General features: G+C 45.1%; 1 long non-coding RNA gene across 1 annotated transcript in view; it reads right to left on the bottom strand.

The window, feature by feature from the left end:
- LOC129829523 (uncharacterized) overlaps window positions 1-8,749 on the bottom strand; it is a 14,304-nt gene extending 5,555 nt beyond the window's left edge. The window contains exons 1-2 of the long non-coding RNA XR_008755401.1: window positions 5,139-8,749; window positions 3,083-3,190 (exon numbers count right to left, since the gene is read on the bottom strand). This is a non-coding gene — a long non-coding RNA (uncharacterized LOC129829523). The remainder of the gene's footprint in view (window positions 1-3,082; window positions 3,191-5,138) is intronic.
- Between the last annotated feature and the right edge of the window lie 3,481 nt (window positions 8,750-12,230).

Genomic DNA, 12,230 nt, shown 5'->3' with positions numbered 1-12,230 from the left:
TAAGTCTAAATATTCCTGTTACATTGTACAACCTTCAATGTTATGTCATAATTACGTAAAATTCTGGCAAATTAGTTCGCAACGAGCCAGGCGGCCCAAACTGTTGCATATACCCTGACTCTGCGTGCAACTCTGCGTGCAAACAGAAGTGACACAATTTCCCTAGTTTAATACTACCTGCTAACATGAATTTATTTTAACTAAATATGCAGGTTTAAAAAAAATAGACTTCTGTGTATTGATTTTAAGAAAGGCATTGATGTTTATGGTTAGGTACATTCGTGCAACGACCGTGCTTCTTTCCGCAAATACGCCTTTGGTAAATCCTCACCTGTTTGGCAAAGTAGGCTGTGATTCGATGATAAATTAACAGGCACCGCATTTTTTTTTTTTTTTTACCTTTATTTAACTAGGCAAGTCAGTTAAGAACAAATTCTTATTTACAATGACAGTCTACCGAGGGAACAGGGGGTTAACTGCCTTGTTCAGGGGCAGAACGACAGATTTTCACCTTGTCAGTTCGAGGATTCAATCTTGCAACCTCTCGTTTACTAGTCCAACGCTCTAACCACTAGGCTACCTGCCGCACTGATTATATGCAACGCAGGAGAGGCTAGTTAACCTAGTAATATCATCAACCATGTGTAGTTAACTAGTGATTATGTTAAGATCGATTGTTTTTTATAAGATAAGTTTAATGCTAGCTAGTAACTTACCTTGGCTCCTTGCTGCACTCACGTAACAGGTGGTCAGCCTGCCACGCATTCTCCTCGTGGAATACAATGTAATCGGCCATAATCGGCGTCCAAAAATGCTGATTACCGATTGTTATGAAAACTTGTAATCGGCCCTAATTAATCAGCCATGCCGATTAATCGGTCGACCTCTAGTAGTTAGGACTGTTATCTTATCTGTATAGGGTAGTTAGGAATGTTATCTGTATAGGGTAGTTAGGACTGTTATCTCACCTGTATAGGGTAGTTAGGAGTGTTATCTGTATAGGGTAGTTAGGAATGTTATCTGTATAGGGTAGTTAGGACTGTTATCTCACCTGTATAGGGTAGTTAGGAGTGTTATCTGTATAGGGTAGTTAGGAGGGTTATCTGTATAGGGTAGTTAGGACTGTTACCTCACCTGTATAGGGTAGTTAGGAGTGTTATCTGTATAGGGTAGTTAGGGCTGTTATCTCACCTGTATAGGGTAGTTAGGAGTGTTATCTGTATAGGGTAGTTAGGCGTGTTATCTTTTTGTGGCATGGCTTATCGCCCTGGGTTACCCACAACTGGGTTAACTAATATTGGTGGGTTTCTTCTGTTGAGTCACAGTTCAACATGTTCTATGGCAGTTGGGTTTGAGGTATTGTGCTGTTACCAGGGAAGTATGAGCTTTGACAACAAACCCATGGCAATTTCTTTCTTGTTCTTTTATCACCTCACTAGGAGTGATATTTATTGACATAACCGTGTATTGTAATAAAAATTGTTTTGCTTGTCAGTACAGTGCTCTCTCTCTCTCTCTCTCTATCCTCTCTCTCTGTCTCCGTCTCTCTCTGTCTCTCTCTCTCTGTCTCTCACTGCCCCTCTCTCTCTCTCTCTCTCTGTCTCTCTCTCTCTCTCTCTGTCTCTCTCTCACTGCCTCTCTCTCTCTCACTGCCCCTCTCTCTCTCTCTCTCTCTCTCTCTCTCTCTCTCACTGCCTCTCTGTCTCTCTCTCACTATCTCTCTCTCTCACTGCCCCTCTCTGTCTCTCTCTCTCTCTCTCTCTCTCTCTCTCTCTCTCTCTCTCTCTCTCTCTCTCTCTCTCTCTCTCACTGCCTCTCTCTCTCTCTCTCTCTCTCTCTGTCTCTCTCTGTCTTTCTCTCACTGCCTCTCTCTCTCTCTCTCTGTTTCTCTTTGTCTCTCTCTCTCTCTCTCTCTCTCTCTCTCTCTCTCTCTCTCTCTCTCAATTCAATTTAAGGGCTTTATTGGCATGGGAAACACATGTTATCATTGCCAAAGCAAGTGAAGTAGATAATATACAAAAGTGAAATAAACAATACAAATTAACAGTAAACATTACACTCACAGAAGGTCGAAAAGAATAAAGACATTACAAATGTCATGTTATGTATATATACAGTGTTGTAACCATGTGCAAATGGTTAAAGTACAAAAGGAAATATGTGTCTCTAATATGGTCATACATTTGACAGGAGGTTAGGAAGTGCAGCTCAGTTTCCACCTCATTTTGTGGGCAGTGTGCACATAACCTGTCTTCACTTGAGAGCCAGGTCTGCCTACGGCGGCCTTTCTCAATAGCAAGGCTATGCTCACTGTGTCTGTACATAGTCAAAGCTTTCCTTAAGTTTGGGTCAGTCACAGTGGTCAGCTATTCTGCCACTGTGTACTCTCTATTTGGGGCCAAATAGCATTCTAGTTTGCTCTGTTTTTTGTGTGAATTATTTCCAATGTGTCAAGTAATTATCTTTTTGTTTTCTCATGATTTGGTTGGGTCTAATTGTGTTGCTGTCCTGGGGCTCTGTGGGGTGTGTTTGTGTTTGTGAACAGAGCCCCAGGACCAGCTTGCTTAGGGGGCTCTTCTCCAGGTTCATCTCTCTGTAGGTAATGGCTTTGTTATGGAAGGTTTGGGAATCGCTTCCTTTTAGGTGGTTGTAGAATTTAACGGCTCTTTTCTGGATCTTGATCATTGGCGCATATCGGCCTATTGGGACTCCCAATCACGGCCGGTTGTGATACAGCCTGGAATCAAACCAGGGTCTGTAGTGACGCCTCTACCCCCGAGATGCAGTGCCTTAGACCGCTGCGCCACTCGGGAGCTTTAACACTGCTAGTTACCACAAAACACTAACATTGTTGTCTCAGTAACTACCTAACTGCTTGTATAGTCTGGACAGGTGGGAAGAACATCCAGGGATCCTGATTACACATATCTGATCTGTATAAGTTACTACAGGACTTACTGAATATTACATCTGTTAGATGGGTTATTTTCCTCCCTTCTATATGCCTACATCAAAGGGCAGACCACTGTTCATTATATGCAACACAAATATAAAATGAATAGAGTCTCTCCCTGCTTCCCACCTTGATAAACGTTGTGGTTCCTCTGTGGCAGCTGGTAGGTAAGTGGAGGATGCCTGCTGTCTCGGCTGATGAAGAGGAGGTTTCACTGTGAAGGGGAATCCCCAAGAGCTAGGTAGAGGAGCAGAGAAAATAAGTACCTTTTATAATTCTTTAGTAATATTGTCCATTGACTTACTTTTGCTCTTTCAGGAGGATAGGTTTATTTATAAACTTTCTCCAGCCAAAAGGAAATATGACAATAATGTTGTGTGTTTTTAGTTGAGTCATTCATAGAGGACAGTCCAGAGGGTGGAAGTGTATAATTGTTAACTCGCTGTATAAATGCACTTATTTTATGATAAAAATGACCATTTACTGAGATATTACATGGTCAAATGGTAACGACACAGTAAGAACTTATGAGTTACTTTGTTTCTTTCTGTGGGATGTATTGAAACAAGCACCACAAGGCTACCATTAAATACTATAGCTACATGCTAGTGGAACACTACCATTAAATACTATAGCTACATGCTAGTGGAAAACCACCATTAAATACTATAGCTACATGCTAGTGGAACACTACCATTAAATACTATAGCTACATGCTAGTGGAAAACCACCATTAAATACTATAGCTACATGCTAGTGGAACACTACCATTAAATACTATAGCTACATGCTAGTGGAACACTACCATTAAATACTATAGCTACATGCTAGTGGAACACTACCATTAAATACTATAGCTACATGCTAGTGGAACACTACCATTAAATAATATAGCTACATGCTAGTGGAACACTACCATTAAATACTATAGCTACATGCTAGTGGAACACTACCATTAAATACTATAGCTACATGCTAGTGGAACACTACCATTAAATACTATAGCTACATGCTAGTGGAACAGTAGACTACCATTAAATACTATAGCTACATGCTAGTGGAACAGTAGGCTACCTTTAAATACTATAGCTACATGCTAGTGGAACAGTAGGCTACCTTTAAATACTATAGCTACATGCTAGTGGAACAGTAGGCTACCTTTAAATACTATAGCTACATGCTAGTGGAACAGTAGACTACCATTAAATACTATAGCTACATGCTAGTGGAACAGTTGACTACCATTAAATACTATAGCTACATGCTAGTGGAACAGTAGACTACCATTAAATACTATAGCTACATGCTAGTGGAAAAGTAGACTACCATTAAATACTATAGCTACATGCTAGTGAAACACTACCATTAAATACTATAGCTACATGCTAGTGGAACAGTAGACTACCATTAAATACTATAGCTACATGCTAGTGGAACAGTAGACTACCATTAAATACTATAGCTACATATACATTTACATTACATTTAAGTCATTTAGCAGACGCTCTTATCCAGAGCGACTTACAAATTGGTGCATTCACCTAGCTAGTGGAACACTACCATTAAATACTATAGCTACATGCTAGTGGAACACTACCATTAAATACTATAGCTACATGCTAGTGGAACAGTAGACTACCATTAAATACTATAGCTACATGCTAGTGGAACAGTAGACTACCGTTAAATACTATAGCTACATGCTAGTGGAACAGTAGGCTACCATTAAATACTATAGCTACATGCTAGTGGAACACTACCATTAAATACTATAGCTACATGCCAGTGGAACAGTAGGCTACCATTAAATACTATAGCTACATGCTAGTGGAACACTACCATTAAATACTATAGCTACATGCTAGTGGAACACTACCATTAAATACTATAGCTACATGCTAGTGGAACAGTAGACTATCATTAAATACTATAGCTACATGCTAGTGGAACAGTAGACTACCATTAAATACTATAGCTACATGCTAGTGGAACAGTAGACTACCATTAAATACTATAGCTACATGCTAGTGGAACAGTAGACTACCATTAAATGCCATTTTCTCTTTTCAATAGTGTAGAAGTCAGAGATCAACAGTTATTTGAGAAAGCTAGTAGAAGGTACCTACAGTATGAATAGGCTAAAAGAAGTCCATTCAGGAGGGTATCTATTAAACATCAGACTTACCAGTAAAGTAGTGTTAGGATTGTGGACAGATTATAGACTGGGTACAGCTGAAGATCCAAGGTCCTGTCCTGGTTCTGTCCAGTGTGTCCGTCCACTCTGAGTGTTCAGGACAATCAACTGCCAGTGTTGAGCACCTCTGCTGGGTCTTGTTCGTCTACCAGAGGGTCACTTCAAGCAGGGCATGGTGAAACTGTTGAGGGCAGGGCTCAAGGCTCTCTCCTTCCTCAGCCAGGCGAGCCAGTACAAGTCGAGGCATGTTCCAACACGCACAGCTCAGCCAGCCCAGGCAGAGGCCATCAGAGTGAATCTACTCACACACTATAGGTGGGAGGAGAGGGGAGGAGCAGAGTGAGAGGGACTGAACACTGGGGGGGTCATATAGTATGGTTATAAAACATTGAGGAGCATAAAAAGTGGAAAGATCCTGAAAGACCGACTGTGAGAGGAGCTTTAAACTGACATGTATATTGTGCTAGAAAATGTATGATGTTTATCTCTAAAACGTATGTACCATTTCCCCTTCAGATAGTTTTCACTTTTTAATGTCTGTTTTGTTCGCTTCTCTCTGCACCCTCATGGAATGACTGCAGTGGAGGTCACTCACTACATGTAGGATAGACCTACTGGATTTTCTGGAGCAAAACTGCAGAATCAGCGTTTACTTTTCCAGAAAACATCTTCAATGACCAGCGGCTACAGGAATTATAAATAGTTTGGCAAATATGTAATAGTGGTAGAATCTGCATGACTCTGGTAGCCTTCTCTAGGGGAGAATCTCAATTACATCGCTCCTCAACCTCCTTCTCAAAACCCATTGGATGAGAAAGCCATAGGTCCCCCTCCCCCCTCTGATCTTCCCCTCCAATGGGTTTTGAGAACGAAGCGAGGGAGGGAGGGACACAAGGAATATGCAATTGAGATTCTCCCAAAGTCTCTGCGTAGGATAGTCCTAGGGCTTTATTCAAGCAGAAGCATAACAAGTTCCATGATAGAAATGTGAAGGTCATTTCAGATTGAGCAGACATATGTAGCGTTTAATGTAAATGCAGTCTCCTCTGAAAGCACGAACACTGCCTTTAAATTTCAATTACGCTGTAAAGCCGAACTTCCGCAATGCGGATTGAATAGAGCCCTTACTCTGCTGATGCTGTGCGTTTACGTCCAGAAAACACACACTGCAGACTACCTACAATTACCAACAGGCCTACATGAATTACCAATGGCAACCATGAATATGAATTACCAACAGGCCTACATGAATTACCATTGGCAACCATGAATATTAATTACCAACAGGCCTACATGAATTACCAATGGCAACCATGAATATTAATTACCAACAGGCCTACATGAATTACCATTGGCAACCATGCATATTAATTACCAACAGGCCTACATGAACTACCAATGGCAACCATGAATATGAACTACCAATGGCAACCATGAATATTAATTACCAACAGGCCTACATGAACTACCAATGGCAACCATGAATATTAATTACCAATGGCAACCATGAATATTAATATGGTTAAGACAAGACATCATGGATGAAGATGCTCAATTCACATAAAATGTGTATGTTTTATGTTTTAGGGAAAAAAAACATTTACAAAAAAAATTCTGAAGAAAATAATCTCATTATATTTCTAATGAAATGTATCAAGAACTACCTTCAGTGGTAGATGATGGCAGTGGAAGGGCTCCAGATACTAAACTGTGAAGGGCGCATAATATTTCCCCCTTTTCTATAATTAGGAATATTGCAGCCGTGTAAAAAAGACAAGGCTATTGTTTTCTGGCAATACGTTTCCTGATTTATCTTGGATATCCGCAACCAGATCTGGAGCACCACCCAACGTGTTGCAGGTAGATCTCTGACTCTCAAACGGTACCATGTCACTTTTTGTGTAAAATGCTCATTTCCAGATCACTGTAAAATTATAAGGTCTCTCACTCTCTCTCTCTCCTCTCCCCTCTCTCCTCTCTCTCCTCTCCTCACTCTCCCCTCTCTCCTCTCTCCCCTCTCTCCTCTCTCTCCTCTCTCTCTCCTCTCACTCTCTCTCTGTGTGTGTGTGGATGTGTGTCCCAGCCACCCCTCTGCAGTAGAAAGAGAGAGGAACCAGAGAAGGTATAGCTCCAGTAAGGTACAGAGAAGTGGTACAGCTCCACAATTCTGCCTGGTGATCAACTTCCGCTAGAGCAGTGATGACCTCACAGTACCCTCCAGTGGAACTCAGAGTGGAATTTCACCCTATTCCCTGTGTTTTTTTATTTATTTATTTAACCTTTATTTAACCAGGTAGGCAAATTGAGAACACGTTCTCATTTACAATTGCGACCTGGCCAAGATAAAGCAAAGCAGTTCGACACATACAACAACACATAGTTACACATGGAGTAAAAACAAACATATAGTCAATAATACAGTGAAAAAAAATAAGTCTATATACAATGTGAGCAAGTGAGGTGAGATAAGGGAGGTGAAGGCAAACAGATATATGTATAAATAAATAAAAATATAAAAAGGCCATGGAGGCGAAGTGAGTACAACACAGCAAGTAAAATAAAAACTAAAAAAAACACTGGAATGGTTGGTTTGCATTGGAAGAAAGTGCAAAGTAGAGACAGAAATAATGGGGTGCAAAGGAGCAAAATAAATTAATAAATAAATACAGTAGGTAAAGAGGTAGTTGTTTGGGCTAAATATACAGGTGCACTATACAGGGAATAGGGTGCAGTTTGGGATACCCATTACATCTCGTTCCAGTAGAAGCTATAGAATAATGTATGCTATATTATGCCCTTGTACCCTCCAGTGCAGCTCAGCGATCCTTCTGTAAAAGCTACTGTAGTATCAATCAGCTCTATATTCCTGCTGACAGGAGGGAATATGACGATGCTGATGATAATACAGGGCTGTAATTGAACAAGATCATTTTAATACCGTGTCATTATTTTATGAAATCAGATATAGTTTATATTTTCATTGCTGTTTACTCTTTGGTTTGGTGAGATCATGATAACCAAATCATTCATAATGCGTATTAATCTGCTTTTAAAAAATAAAAATAAATCCTAAACATACATTGCAATTTTATTTTATTTTTATATTTTAAAAAATCAAACCGTTGTTACAACCTCATCATATCATCCTATTCCCCGCTTTAACGCGTTCATTTCTGGCACATACATTGAAGGAGGCCCCAACTGCCCCACAGATACACACATCTATCCCTCCCTCTTGGAGGGTAACGTGTCAGTGGGGGAAACGAGAGGGAAAAAGTGAGAACCCTTACCCCAGCAAGTTCAAAGCTTGCTGCATTTATTACATCATCAGGAAGTAGAGCTAGCGCCTGAATGGGACAATGCACCATTAGGGGGAGAGGAGAGGAGAAAGTGGGAGGAGAGGAGAAAGGGGGAGGAGAGGGGGAGGAGGAGGAGAGGAGAAAGGGGGAGGAGAGGAGAAAGGGGGAGGAGAGGAGAGGAGGAGAAGAGGAGAAAGCGGGAGGAGAGGAGAAAGGGGGAGAAGATGGGGAGGAGAGGAGAAAGGGGGAGGAGAGGAGAGGAGGAGGAGAGGAGAAAGGGGGAGGAGAGGAGAAAGGGGGAGGAGAGGAGAAAGGGGAGGAGAGGAGAAGGGGACAGGGAGGAGAGGAGAGGAGGAGGAGAGGAGAAAGGGGGAGGAGAGGAGAAAGGGGGAGGAGAGGAGAAAGGGGGAGGAGAGGAGAAAGGGGGAGAAGATGGGGAGGAGAGGAGAAAGGGGGAGGAGAGGAGAAAGGGGGAGAAGATGGGGAGGAGAGGAGAAAGGTGGAGGAGAGGAGAGGAGGAGGAGAGGAGAAAGGGGGAGGAGAGGGGGAAGAGGAGAGGGGGATGAGAGGAGAGGAGAAAGCGGGAGGAGTGGAGGATGAGGAGAGGCGAAAGGGGGAGGAGAGGAGGATGAGAGGAGAGGAGGAGGAGAGGCAAAAAGGGCAGTCAGCCAGGCAGCTGATCTGGTAAATGAATGGTCGTACACTGCTATGTCCCCCCCTTCCCTCCTTCTGGGCCTCCTCCTGCTCACGCAGGCATCTCCCCCATCTCCCCCCCTGCTCCTTGTCCTCTCCCCAACTCACTCACCCCCAGCCTGTAGACAGACCGCTCAAAGCCGGCCAGTAGCTACCTCTCTCTCTCTCTCTCTGCACCATGTGACTGCTGACTAGAGTGTGCCTGCCTACTGCCACGATAGTCCAACCAGCACTGCAGAATTCAGCAACTGAGCTAACTGTTCACATTGCTGCAGGACACTGCAGGGCTGCTGCTGTTTACTGTTCTGCTGGCGGATGCTCTCTCTCTCTCTCACACACACACACACACACACACACACACACACACACACACACACACACACACACACACACACACACACACACACACACACACACACACACACACACACACACACACACACACACACACACACACACACACACACACACACACACACACACACTCCCCCTCTTTTCCCTCACTCAGGCAAATTGCTCAAGGATGATGGAGAGTGGTGATGGTGGGACAGAACAGAACCAGTGCTCTGCTCTGCTGCATACGGTTTTAGGAGGGGTAGGAGGAAGGGAGAGGGGGAAGGAGGAAGGGAGAGGGGGAAGGAGGAAGGGAAGGAGGAAGGAGGAAGGAGGAAGGAGGAATGGGGTGGAGGAAAGGGGGAGGGGTCCTGAATTACATAGGTGCAGAGCAGTATGATTGTGATGCACTGTGCAGGGGCAATGGGACTCTTGAGAGATTGGGGGAGGGAGGGAGAGATGGAGAGGGAGGGAGAGAGAGATTGGGGGAGGGGGGTAGAGATGGAGAGGGAGGGAGAGAGAGATGGAGAGGGAGGGAGACTACAGTAAAAGGAAACTAGAGAGGAGGAGAAGGGGGAGGAGAGGAGAAGGGGGAGGGTTGAGGTGCAAGGAAAGAACATCAGGTGAGTGCGGCAATTTGATTTCTGGCAGTGCAGCTGCAGCAGTGCACCCCCCCCCCCCCCCCCCAATCAGGAGAGACAGAGAACCCCCCCTCCTCAGTAAAAATAAGAGACAGAGAGAGAAAGACCCCCCTTAGTAAAACTGCAGATGTTAAGAATGATGGCAGGCCCCAGTTCTGGCACGGATGTGAATGTACTTTATAGTATCAGCCGCCTGTACTCTGTCCTGTCCTCTGTCCTGGCTGTCCTGTACTCTGTCATGTCCTCTGTCCTGTCCTCTGTCCTGTTCTCTGTCCTGTCCTCTGTCCTGTCCTCTGTCCTGTCCTGTCCTCTGTCCTGTCCTCTGTCCTGTCCTCTGTCCTGTCCTCTGTCCTGTCCTCTGTCCTGGGCTGTCCTGTCCTCTGTCCTGTCCTCTGTCCTGTCCTCTGTCCTGTTCTCTGTCCTGTCCTCTGTCCTGTCCTGTCCTCTGTCCTGTCCTCTGTCCTGTCCTCTGTCCTGTCCTCTGTCCTGTCCTCTGGTCTGTCCTCTGTCCTGTTCTCTGTCCTGTCCTGTCCTCTGTCCTGTCCTGTCCTCTGTCCTGTCCTCTGTCCTGTCCTCTGTCCTGTCCTGTCCTCTGTCCTGTTCTCTGTCCTGTTCTCTGTCCTGTTCTCTGTCCTGTCCTCTGTCCTGTCCTCTGTCCTGTCCTCTGGTCTGTCCTCTGTCCTGTCCTCTGTCCTGTCCTCTGTCCTGTACTCTGTCATGTCCTCTGTCCTGTTCTCTGTCCTGTCCTCTGTCCTGGCTGTCCTGTACTCTGTCATGTTCTCTGTCCTGTCCTCTGTCCTGTCCTCTGTCCTGGCTGTCCTGTACTCTGTCATGTTCTCTGTCCTGTCCTCTGTCCTGTCCTGTCCCCTGTCCTGTCCTCTGTCCTGTCCTCTGTCCTGTCCTCTGTCCTGTCCTGTCCCCTGTCATGTCCTCTGTCCTGTCCTCTGTCCTGTCCCCTGTCCTGTCCTCTGTCCTGTCCTCTGTCCTGTCCTGTCCTCTGTCCTGTCCTCTGTCCTGTCCTCTGTCCTGTCCTCTGTCCTGTACTCTGTCCTGTCCTCTGTTCTGTCCTCTGTCCTGTACTCTGTCCTGTCCTCTGTCCTGTCCTCTGTCCTGTCCTCTGTCCTGTCCTGTCCTCTGTCCTGTCCTCTGTCCTCTGTCCTGTCCTCTGTCCTGTCCTCTGTCCTGTCCTCTGGTCTGTCCTCTGTCCTGTCCTCTGTCCTGTCCTGTCCTCTGTCCTGTCCTCTGTCCTGTCCTGTCCTCTGTCCTGTACTCTGTCCTGTCCTCTGTTCTGTCCTCTGTCCTGTACTCTGTCCTGTCCTCTGTCCTGTCCTCTGTCCTGTCCTCTGTCCTGTCCTCTGTCCTGTCCTGTCCTCTGTCCTGTTCTCTGTCCTGTCCTCTGTCCTGTCCTCTGTCCTGTTCTGTTCTCTTTCCTGTCCTCTGTCCTGTCCTGTTCTCTGTCCTGTCCTCTGTCCTGTCCTGTTCTCTGTCCTGTCCTCTGTCCTGTCCTGTTCTCTGTCCTGCTAGAGAATAACTGCAGATCTTTATCCTCATCCTCACGCTACTGAAGAGATGTTCTTTGCTCTTTTGTTCAATCAATCAATCTAATGTTATTTATAAAACCCTTTTTTAATGTCAGCAGTTGTCACAACATGCTTCACAGTTAGCTGGTCTAAACCCCAACGACCTGGCCTAAACCCCAACGACCTGGCCTAAACGCCAACGACTTGGCCTAAACCCCAACGACCTGGCCTAAATCCCAACTACCTGGCCTAAACCCCAACGACCTGGCCTAAACCCCAACGACCTGGCCTAAATCCCAACGACCTGGCCTAAACCCCAACGACCGGGCCTAAATCCCAACGACCTGGCCTAAACCCCAACGACCTGGCCTAAACCCCAACGACCTGGCCTAAATCCCAACGACCTGGCCTAAACCCCAACGACCTGGCCTAAACCCCAACGACCTGGCCTAAATCCCAACGACCTGGCCTAAACCCCAACGAACTGCCCGGGATGACAGAAGAAAGGCCATTTTCTTTCAAGGTCTTAACACAGTAACCTGAAGGTGAACCCTAACCCTGCACACCATCAGAAAGACTACCACCTGGATTCACAAT

The sequence above is a fragment of the Salvelinus fontinalis genome, chromosome 31 (assembly GCF_029448725.1).
Source record: "Salvelinus fontinalis isolate EN_2023a chromosome 31, ASM2944872v1, whole genome shotgun sequence".
NCBI lineage: Eukaryota > Metazoa > Chordata > Actinopteri > Salmoniformes > Salmonidae > Salvelinus > Salvelinus fontinalis.
The sequence above is the reverse complement of the archived record's forward strand: the minus strand, read 5'-3'. Positions and strand labels throughout refer to the sequence as shown.